Source organism: Sebastes umbrosus, chromosome 17, assembly GCF_015220745.1.
Source record: "Sebastes umbrosus isolate fSebUmb1 chromosome 17, fSebUmb1.pri, whole genome shotgun sequence".
NCBI classification, from domain to species: Eukaryota; Metazoa; Chordata; class Actinopteri; order Perciformes; family Sebastidae; genus Sebastes; species Sebastes umbrosus.
The window spans coordinates 2,892,638-2,904,695 of NC_051285.1; positions in this window are offsets into that span (position 1 = coordinate 2,892,638).

Sequence of the window (12,058 nt, forward strand, 5' to 3'; positions counted from 1 at the left end):
TTTAGGCAAAAAAAAAAAGAAAGAAATCTGTCTGGAGCCACAAAACATTTGATCATTGTGATGAAGGTAACACAGTTTATAGTCTAAGTATATAGTATATAAGTCTAATGCAGTGAGGGCCAAAGAGACAATGTACTACGGAGTATTAGAGCCACATTGAGGGAAAAAACATCTGAGATTTACAGAATAATGAATACAGTTGTAGCATTACGAGAATAAAGTTGTAATGTTATGAGAATAAAGTCATAACCATACGTGAAAAAAAGTCGTAACATTACGAAATTATAGTCATAACTTTACAAGAAAAAAAGTCGTAATTTTACGACAATAAAGTCATAACTTTACGAGAAAAAAAGAAAATACCACGTAAAATTACTACTTTGTAATATTATGACTTCATTCTCGTAATCTCAGATTTTTTTTTTCCTCAATGTGGCCCTAATACTCCGTCGTACCGTCGTACCATAGACCTACAACAATGCTAAATAAAAATGAAAATGTAAACAAAAAAAACAGTTTCTTTTTTATTTCCATTTTTATAAATCCACAGGGAGCCACTGGAGAGGAGCTGAAGAGACGCATGTGGCTCCGGAGCCGCAGGCTGCTGACCCCTGCCCTTGACTGTACACATGTCACATTGCCTGCATCCATCCATCCATTATCTATCACTGCTTATCCAATAACATTGACATTGACCACAAGGCTCCTGAGCTACCAACTGAGCCATATCTGCCAATGAAAACCAATGTTTTTAATATCTAGTTTTGCCTTGAATGTCCTGTGTGTAAATATGGAGTGGGAGGTTTTAAGTTTGTCCTCCCAATACAGATTTCAATCTACACTTTAATAGTTTTTCATCATGTATCCTTTGCTCTCCTGTTGAGCAATTAGACACTCGCTGCATAAAGCAGCAATGCGGATAAAAACCCAAACTCATCAGAATTTACAAGTTCATTCCTCCTCTCATTTGCTGTGGCTTCCTTTCTATTGCACCTATTGTGTCCCGATGCTCTCAAAGACAAACTTCCCACCGTACCAGATCAGCTAACACGATTCTGCCCTTGTTGTCGTTTCGCCGGCGCTAACGGCTCCGCGGGCTTCACTTGGCAGGACGGCGAAATTAGATGACTCGGCCTCGCCCGCGCCGCACGGCTCGACTTTGTGGCTGTTGGGTTTAAAGATTGTTTCACGGCAACGGACTCAGACAGATTTACTGAGTGGCAGACACACTATAAATATGCAGTAATGAAACTCATGAAATATTTATTGACCGGCTTCTTCCTCCGTCTTTTCACAGACAGGTGGGATGTGCTCCTCTGTGAAATAAGACTGGATGACATTACTGTAATGACTGCAAGTTACTATTCAAGCCACTATTCAAATGGAAGGATTTCAGCTCTGGTTATATTTACATAAATCAGTCTGAGACAAGCTGTCAGAGGCAGTCCCAGGCTACACAGCATTATTCTAGGACTTGCCAACATCCAACATGCATGGGCTCCATACGAGCTGCATATAGCAATAACATTCTGTCACATGTAGGTCATGGCAACTGGCAAGTCAATTACGCAGTCTGTGCTCAATCTTCAAATACATGACTGCAAAACAAGTTCACTATGTGGGAATGTGTGTGTTGGCATCGCAGAAATGTACAAATCGATGTTTGCATTTACGCTGTTGTGTATGATTTAAAGAGGGACGACACCATTAGGAATTCCGATATGTTATTTCCATGGCCTAGTAAAGTTCAGTCAATATTTGTGAAATGAGCTCGTAGTGTAAATGTACCCATATACTCAGAATGTTCCTCTGGGTGCTCTCAGTGTCACATCTTTCCCAATTCATTGTCTATGGAGCAGCCCCACACTTTATACCTTATGACATCACAAATGTGAGTTTTGACACACTGGATTTGGGAGAGAGTTATTCATGTTTGCTAATATTTTTTGGACTGTCTTAGACTATAGGAATAACATGTATGGATTTTGAAAATGGGCGTAGTTCCCCTTTAAGGAGGCTTTAGAGAAGCTAATAGTGCAGTAAAGTCAGTTAAAGGTCCCATATTATAAAAAAAGGGAGATTTTCATGTTTTTCTTTTATTATAAAGCAGGCTTAAGTCCTATATAAATACTGTGAAAGTATCGAAACGCTCAATCCACAGGGAAATACACACAGCCCGTATTCAGAAAAAAGGATTTCTGTCCATTTGTGATGTCACAAATATACAATATTTAGACCCTTTACACAGATTTAAACGTAAACATTCTAAATGTGTCCCAGTTTATTCCTGGTTGCAGTGTATGTGAATGTCATCAGCTGACAGGAAGTCCACATGGACCCAAGCTGTTGCCTAGCAACGCAATTCTGTTGCAATTACGTTGCAATTTCGTCAAAATGCGCTAAAACGGAGCGTTTCAGACAGAGGGGGTAGATACAGGCATATTCAGGCAGACAGTATGAGGAAAATAAAGTTTTTTTTAACATTACAGCATGTAAACATGTTCTAGTAGAATCGCAAAATACAAGTATGAACCTGAAAATGAGCATGATATGGGATCTTTAAGTTTTCGGACTGTGATAGATTTGTATTGTTTTGTCTCTGTATTACAGCAAGTTGGGTTTAAAATTAAACAATGGCTATGAGGTGAAAGTGCTGATCTCAACAGAGCTGAACACACATGAGATTTTTAACCAATGTGTCAATAGAGTGCTACAGATGAGTCCTAAAACCGGGAAATGAGTGAGCATTTTAGCACTTCTGGTTCCCTCGTGTGGAAGTCAATGGTTTTTTTTATGGGTTTAGAGAACTTAACGCTGTGTTCTACGATATAAAATATGTCAGTAAATATCCCACTTGTGGATTTTGAAGCCTTAATGTGTCTTAAAAAAGGCGGTTGCTAACAAATGACGTCATCACGCTGACTCGTCTGCCTCGTTGTGTTTACTCATGTTGCTCATGCGACCGTGGTGTAGTTCGTGTGTAGCTTTTTACTTCTGCCGATCGCATTACACTTCAAAAACCATAATGTGGTGACATGTGCTGTTTGCCACAGAGCTTATTTTCTGCAATAACCTTTTGTCGAGGGAACCCAGGGTGATGCCAACTTCCTGGTTGTCTCCACCATCATCATCAAAACACCAAATGAGGGAATATCATTTAGAAGGATGGTGTTCATCCCTTCATTACAGTTATGTTATTATCTATGCCAGAAAGCATTGACACTGTTGTGGAGGTTGTGGTGGCCAGATAACTTACCAAGACACTATTATGGTTTTGCTTTGGAAATCTTCAGCAGCGACATGTTATATCTATATTTGATTTGTATTTAATGGATTAAAGCATGCCAAATGGAAAAGTAACCCTAGCTTGTCTCCTGTGAAACATAGACGTCAACCCTCAAATCCTATTAAAGTTTGATCTGAAGAAAATTCTAAAACTTTGAAAAAGAAAAAAAGAGCCAGCTGCCCTTTCCAACATGGCTATTTGGGATGAGTCATGCAGGGAAGATGGCTGCAGATTAGAAGGATATGAAGCTTGGGTTTTAAGATTAAAGGAGAGTGTCCTTGTTTTACTCCGAGCGCTGAAAAAAAAGTTGTCTTTTCCTCCGCACCCATGAGACGTCCTACCATTTTAATGCTTCATTTCTCCACCGTCTACAGCCTTGGGTTCATTTCTCTGATGTTCTCATTAAGCTCCCCCGAGTGGCTGCTCTTGTATGACATTGACAATCTATGTAACGTCTTATTTCATGTCAAACTGTAGTGAAAACCTGGGAGGTCTCTCTCTGTTAGTGTCAATTAATTTACGTGGCAATAGCCCGAACTGTAAAAGAACCAAAACCATTCGCTTGTGTAGAGAAACATGAGGCCATTTTTCTCCCAGATTAGATGTTCTACCCGTATAGGACATTATTTTTGCTCAAGGTTTTCATCTTCCTCACAGCTCCAGTGACTCCCCTGAATGAGAAAAATCACACCCTCCAAACTCAAATGGATCTAGGTGAGGATGAGGCGACCATCTCATCTGCAGTAACGGCTTTGTTTTATCGTTTAGAGTCTCGCAGCTGAATGGCGCCGCCAGACAAACGCTGTCAGTGAGTGTTCGCTCATTTGGCAGCGCTTTTAACACGTCGAGTTCCTCAGAAAGCTTTTACACAAGGAGAAACACCACATGGGAGCAACAGCTTGTGTAAACAAAATCTTAAGCGAACCCACTCACCCACCCGTAAACAACACCCACACATACACACACACACACACACACACACACACACGCTCGCACATATCTCAAACACAAAGACATTTCCTTTACCCTCGGCCACCTACGGTGACTTTCTTCATAAAGACACTCATATGCCAGGAGTTCTCTGATGTCTTCACACGACAGGTTTGGGATGTCATTAACAGACTACTGAGCTGCTGAGATAATAAAAGCAATTAGGAGTCTGAATATGGTTCTTTAATGGAGAGACGAGACAAGGGGGCTCCACCAATAAGGTAATGTCTGTTTGTTTTTTTGTCCGTCTGTTATTGGATATTGTTAGCGCAATATCTCAAAACGTTATAGACAGATTTTAACATGGGCCAAGGATGATGCTGAGGCAACATGGGGTCTAATTTGGATGGAAGGCTGCGAGCTGTGGAGGTCTGTCGACTGGTGATAGAGGAGTTCAGCCATTTCACCAAACACCTAGCCACATTGTGAGTTTTGAATGTTTTTTAAATAAGTCTTCCATGATATAATGTGCACAGAGCATAGACTGTATATAAAGATGGACGGCATGACAGCTCCCCAAAAGTGAAGCCAAAACATCTGGATCGCCCCCTGGTGGCTGGCTGCAGTACAGGTCATAAACCCCGCCCCCTCCATGTTAATTTTTCTGATAAGTTTGGTTTTAATTAGTTATTTGATGCTGTAAAAAATGGGGTTTGATGTCATGATTGGCAGCTGTGATTCTCTCTCACTAGCGGCCGTGCTCGGCTAGCAATTGGTTCGGGAAGGTGTGTGGGAGGGACCTCAATGCCATAGCTACACCTCCCGATCATTACTGTACAGACTCTGGCTACAAATGACGTCAAAATATCAAGATGACAGCCCCGGTATCCGGGATATTTTGGCTTCACTTCGTCCATCTTTATATGCAGTCTATGGCACAGAGATATTGAGATTACATCTTCATTTTGGGTAGAGTTGGTGGATACTATAGATGTTGTTAGGGGAGCAGAAATGGTGTTCAAGGAGCTGCTTGGAAACAACCAAAATAACCCTTTTCAGTTGGCTGTAACAGATCATTTTAGGGCGTTTTCATACTGGCACTTTATTCTGATTCCAATCTGTTTGGCTGAAAAAAATGTTTTTAATACAAATACATATTCCCAAACTCTGGATTGGACCAAGAAACCTCACCTGTTTTTTGGTCTGAGTCCACCTGAACAAGGTAGTCTGAAATTGACTGCACTCAGTGGGTTCATGTGAAGTCAGAACTACTCGCACAGGGGAAAAAAAAGTGTCACGGGGTTACAGTGTAGCTTCAAAGCCTACACACTGTAGTGGATGTGCAACTCGAAAATACAATGACTAAATGATACCACATGGAGGCCGCAACCAACCCAAACAGTTTATGCGTTTTCTCCTACAGTACAAGGTTCTGATGCTGGTGGAGATTGTTGATAGTGAAGACAACATTATGGACGTTTAAGACTTGTCTCCTTTTCAGTAACACACTTCTAGCAAAGCCATCTCCAATGCTAACCTCACCACGTTGTTTTTAATGTATCTGTCTTTTGTTTTGTTGTGTTTTTTATCTATCAGACATGTTTGCTGCAAGATTTGAAATGCAAGTGCAAAGCCTCTAAATCATAGAAAAACTGCATAAACATATATGAAACTGCACTGATAGAAATGAAGTATGCAGCTTTTTGCAGTCTGTTCGTCTGCAGTCTGGAAGGTACTGCACCTTGAGTCAGCGTGCACAGTCAAACTTGTTTAGTACAAGCATCTACAAGAGCATTCCTGTGTGTTTATTGCACTCTGTGTTTAAAGTGATCCTGATATGGCAAACATCATCCTCCCCCTCTCTCACTGACTCACATACTGATGTGCTTTATATTGATTTCCTGACTGGCCGGGTTTCCTTCTCTTCCCAGTCCACGAGCATCCTGAGGAGTCAGTTAATGGTGCGTTACTAACTCCGGCCCAGTCATCCTTTACATGCTGCTCTCACAAGAGCCCCCTTCACCCTGAATATCCATTACTGCCGGACTGTATAGTAACGGCAGGCCGTGCTCATAACATATTTATGAATGCGGCCTGAGGGAGGAGAGCGCTCTGAATGCTGATGTGATGTTCAGGCGTCACAGTTTTATCACTTTTTTTCCTCCTCTGCTTTTTTAGCCGCAGCGGTGACACCGTTGGGTTGACATGTCAGTCACACCACCCTGAAACTGAACTTTGTACTGACACTTGTTAACAAGTTGCACGCTAAATAAGTCCACATGTTTCCCTAAAAAGTTGGCAAAGCATGACAAGAGTCCCACCGGCTAGACCCTGTCTGTTAGTTTGAGGGGTCAAGTTTTTTGGTAAAATTGATCTGAGCAGTCTTATTTTGTTGCTTTTTGCTGCTTGAGTGCAGCTGCAGAGAGATCTTGTACTATTTCAGCAAATTAGTGACTCACTGTACAGAAACTGTCTCTGGTACAGAGAGTTTTGTTTTTGTTTTCAAAGGAATGGCTCTCATTATGCTCAAAACGTATCTGAACATTGTGTGAAACCACAAATAACAGAACTGACATTAAAGTCTTTAGTGACCCAGGACGTTATTGCATGCTGTCTAATTCATCTAATTAAGCACTTAGCTCCTTAAAGCTTCAGTAGGCAGATTATTTTGAGCAAAAATCCCATAATAACCTTTCATCATATTGTAATTCAAGTGTTCTGAGAGATAACTAGACTTCTGCTCCTCCTCATGGCTCTGTTTTCAGGCTTTAAACAATCTAGCCTGTGACGGGAGACTTTGGCCAATCACAGGTCATTTCAGAGAGAGAGCGTTCCTATTGGCTGTGATCCGGCTGGTGGGCAGTGCTTAGTATTTCCTCAACAGATCTCAACATGACTGCCGGGTCACAAACTTTCTCATTTTACAGCTAAACCGTGCACTACAAGATGATTGAAAGATGAGAAACAGGCATTACAGTAACAGAATATTGATTCATATTTGATCAGCGCTGCCTAGTTTGACCGTTTGGTCGGAGTTCGTGAGTGATTGACATTGGCGCTCATAGACGGCAGCTGGACGGCAGACCTCAGATCAGCTCTTACTGCTTGTTTTCCTCCGGTCTATGAAATCCTGCAGATGCCGTTAGGAGCACCGGAAGACACCGGAGGACATAGAGGCACATATTTTCTTTTTAGATTACCTGTCTCGTGCACTACTGTCAGGATATAGTGACCGTTTTATAAAAATAACATTTTGCAGCATTGTTTTTCTAATGTTTACCTCATTTATAGGGTCACGAGAGACTTGACATATTTAAGAGTTCTACATTGTTTTAGTCAGTATAAACATGAAATATAACAGGCTACACTGAAATATATCAATACATTTCAAATCAAATAATTCTATAAATGATTGTATTTTTTGTGTTTGTTATTGTTAATTATACGTTCCGAAAAATGTACAAGCAATTTGATTTTAATGTATTGCTTAATCTGCTTTATAAATGCCGGGTTGCAAAAGACCAGTTGGTATGTAGGAATGTTTGAAAGGGTGTTTACTAATGCAAACAAATTACAGCTAAATCTTTTTACCCCCACCTACACCACCCTATAGGCTTGACATCTGCCAGTAAGTTCTGCAATATTCAGATTTATGTCCGTAAAGCAACACACCGGACCTCCATCTGCTCACTCGTCATGACTCAAGCTGTGTGAGAGCTAAATGTGTGCAATGTAAATGTAAATGTGATTGTAAATATAAATGTAAATGTCTCTCTAAGTCGTGATCCCTCAGTTAAAGCATTCCTGTCTCAGCTAAAAAAAATGTGAAATGCTGCATTGTAAAACAGTCCAGCGGGATGCAGATGATTGGAGGCGGATAACAAAAGCAGGTGTGGAATTTCAAAGTGTTGTGGTGAAGCCGCCGCGGAGGGATTGGATAGCGAGAGGGAATGTTTACGCTCAAGTCTAAAGTCATCACAGTTGAGGCCCTTTAAATAGACGCCAATTTCAGGGCAAGTCCTTCGCAAGTCATTTAAAAACTGAATGAAGCTTTACACATACAAAGTGAAACTTTGCTCTGCTGAAATGTGGCATTTATTTTATTCACTCCCAAGGTTCATTTTCTCCTGTTTTCACCTCCAATAAGACAGATTCAATCTTAACAAAGGACTTCATACATGGCAATGGTACTGTTTTACATCATCTCTCATAACAGCTGGCGCTCTTTGATGAAGTCCTTAAAAATTGCACTCAGATTACAGCACTTAGGTCCCACTTAGCAGGAAATGACAAGATGTTCTTATAAATAGATGCTGAGTCCACAAGTAATTGGCTCTTTTTGAATTGTTATGTACAGTGTTCTTATATTAGTTTTTTTGTTTTAATGTCAAATCCCATGGAAGTTTTATTTCTTCTAGTGAATTCCATTTTTTGTCTGCTTCCTGTTTTAAAATGCAGAAAACAAAAAGTCTGTTATTTTTGAAAAGGAAACTGTTTTTTATAATCAGTCTCCAAGCAAAAAAATACACCCTCTTGAATGATATTGAAGGCAGGATGTGTCCTAATACTCAGCCTTTAGCCCCTCTGCTTATCGTGGAATCCCCTTTGGTTCGGACAGGCCCTCCAAATAGAGAGCTCATGATTTGTACCAGCCCGGTCACATTCCCAGGTCGCCAAATACCGACACTTTATCACGCCCCTCGGCATACTACGCACAAGGCACCCTTTAGCATCTCACAGCGGGCATTCAACTAACTCCAATGTAAACCCATTCGCAACAACATTGGAGCAACTGCTCTGGCCGTTTGATTCACTCCGTCCACATGGGCAGCACACACTGCTGTCTGTCATCCTTTATCTCTTCAGTGAACAGTGATTTGCCCACCGACTGCTCATCTACACGGATGAAGTCGCCTCAAGAACCTCATCAGTGCCCGTCATGTCCCGGCCTCATCACCGAGATGGATCTTCACAATGCCTGCTTCGAGTGCCTCGGTGCAGACCATGTAGAGAGTCCAAGTGTCCGGTGTCCAAGCAACCTCCAGCCTGCCAGGCCTGCTGAGCGCTGCCCAAGATTCAACGCTAGCAGCCGTGGGATCACTGAAACTTCGATGTAGTGCTTCGATGCGAGAAAACATACTTATTCTAACCTATGATCTTTTCCTAAACCTAACCAAGTAGTTTTGTCGCCTAAAACTTTAAGTGACACCAAGGGGTCCTGACCAAGTGTCTGAATGTGACGAGTTAGGAATGAAAACAGGTTGCTTGTACACATGATCAGAAGGCCAAACAATGGAAGGGAATCCACCAATGACAGGCCTGTGGAGAGTCTTTGGTAGAACATGATCTGCCTCTTCATGAAAGTGGATCTATTCTCTGTTATGATGGAATTAAGTGGTTCCTGAAGGAGCTTTTACCTTTTACACTGTCACATAGATGTCAAAACTAATAGAAATAGCAGTCACAGAGTTCTGTGACCTACATAGAGTTTACTTAATTGAAAAATATGTAAACTGAAGCTCTTTACAAATGAAGAATAAAGCTCCCAATAAAGCTTGTGTTTCAAAAGGCTGTCTCTAACCCACTGGTCTGGTGAAAGGACTAAATGTCTGGCTCATTGTTTGCCTCTGACTTAATCAAAGGCTGTGAATTCTACTTTGATCAGTGCATGTGTTTTTTTTTTTCTTTTTAGATTCATAACCAGATTTATTAATTCAAACATTCGGACAGTAATGAACAAAGCCACACTCTGAACAAGGACAGAATCTTTTGATGTTACAAATTGCTTTTTTTCACACGGACATTGCAAACATTTGCTCGTCCATGACTCCCTTTGGCGGCCCCTCTGACAAGTCTCTTCTTTAATTGAAAGTCACATGATGTTCCAATAATTATTTAATTAGAAATGAGCTACAATGCACCACTAGCTTTACAATGAAAATCTGTGTGTATAACATTCACAACCAACCAGACGTGTGTGGCACTTCTGTTGTAGTTTGCTCCTTGGTGGAGGATGGCAGCTGTATTGTATTCACACTGAACGTTATGAACACAGTACATGAACGAACAATGGATTGTAACGTGACGCACGGGACATGAACAGCGGTCTCCTGGATGAAAGCTAGGGATGCACCGATACCACTTTTTTTCAGACCGAGTACAAGTACTTACATTTGGGTACTTGCCGATTCCGAGTACCGATACGAGTACTTCTCTGTGCCAAAATACCCTCGTTAACAGCCAGCTGGAGGGTGTGAGCGACACACGACAGGCTGGGGAGTCCCGCATACGAGGCGGTGCGCCACGGCTCTAGGTCGGCTTGGAAAGGCTCGGGGCGAAGGTGGCTCGCCACCACAGCTTTACAGCGCTCCCCGCCCGGACCTCACCACACCGTGACGGGGCTCCCTGCTCCCAATGCGACTGTCGACCGGGGCGGACTCTCCTCAGTGCACCCCAACCGCGACGTGCCGCGGCCCACGTAAAAGGCGCCAGGGGTCTGTGGCGATGTCGGCAACCCACCCGACCCGTCTTGAAACACGGACCAAGGAGTCTAACGCAGGCGCGAATCAGAGGGTGCAAGCAAAACCCTGTGGCGCAATGAAAATGACGGCCAGCGCGTGGCGGCTGAGGTGGGATCCCAGCCCAGCGGAGTCGGGGCGCACCACCGGGGAGGTGGAGCGTGAGGACCCAAAAGATGGTGACGAGAGGTTAACGTCGCGCTGCTGTAAAGTGGTATCGGAGCTATTTTGCGAGTACGAGTTCATGAGCACAGTATCGGACCCATGCATCCCTAATGAAAGCCTTGTATTTGTTGGACCTATCCACCTCCCTTCCTGCACGCCCTTTTTTGCTCTTTAAACTAAGTCACCACGGCACTTTCCCTGAGCATTTAGTATTGATACTGATGGATCTACAATGTAGTTAATGGAAAGCCCATTGCGCCTCATGATGACGCTAAAGGGTGTCTTGTCTTGACGGCCGTGACAAAGCGTCGGTATTTGGCGCCCTGGGAATGAGAACAGCCATGGCAGCGTCTGACCCTGGAGCAGCTGCAGCTTCACCCATGGCTCAGATCAGTGGTTCCCAACCTTCTTCCTTAAGGGACCCTCATTTCTATCATTGAATTAATCTAAGTACCATTTCCAAGGTGCTGTCACTTTATCTCCCAGAGTTAAACTTGGAACCAATCAAGACATGGAAAGTTGAGAATTAATACCAGCAGAATGTGAAATGACATCTGGAGGATTTCAGGCACTTCAGCACCGAGCAGCACCTGCAGGAAGACATATGGCCTGCTAGCTTTTGTTTATTTCAGCGCCATACGTATACGCTGAGAAGTGCATGCAGCTCTAAGCATTCATATTTACACACGAGTGGATGCACACACGTCACCTTTCCTCACGATGCACAAACACAAATAAATACGCCCACTCCTAAACACCATCATATGCATCAGCTCACACCTTTTATGACATTTGAAAAAAGCAAAAGGAGGAAGGTTATCATCATCAGAACCCAATGGGAGAGGTAAACAAAGCTGAAGATGAACACATGGTGCTAAGAGCAGTGATGGATGGCAGAGAGTGGGGCACCAGATAGAGGCAAAGAGACTCCAGAGATCTCGATGACAAGGCTGCAGATTTTTCTCTCACTCTTTGTTTTTCTCCAGATGCTGCATGGCAGACAACCCCTGCCTTACAGAGATGCCTTCCATCATTAATTAAACATTAAGCACCTCAGCTCCTGAACGTCAGACAGGAAGTCTTGAAAAGTTTCTTATGACAGATGCCATTGTTTGTGATGTGCCACAGAGCCATAATGTCACTCAAGGAAGGAAGTGAA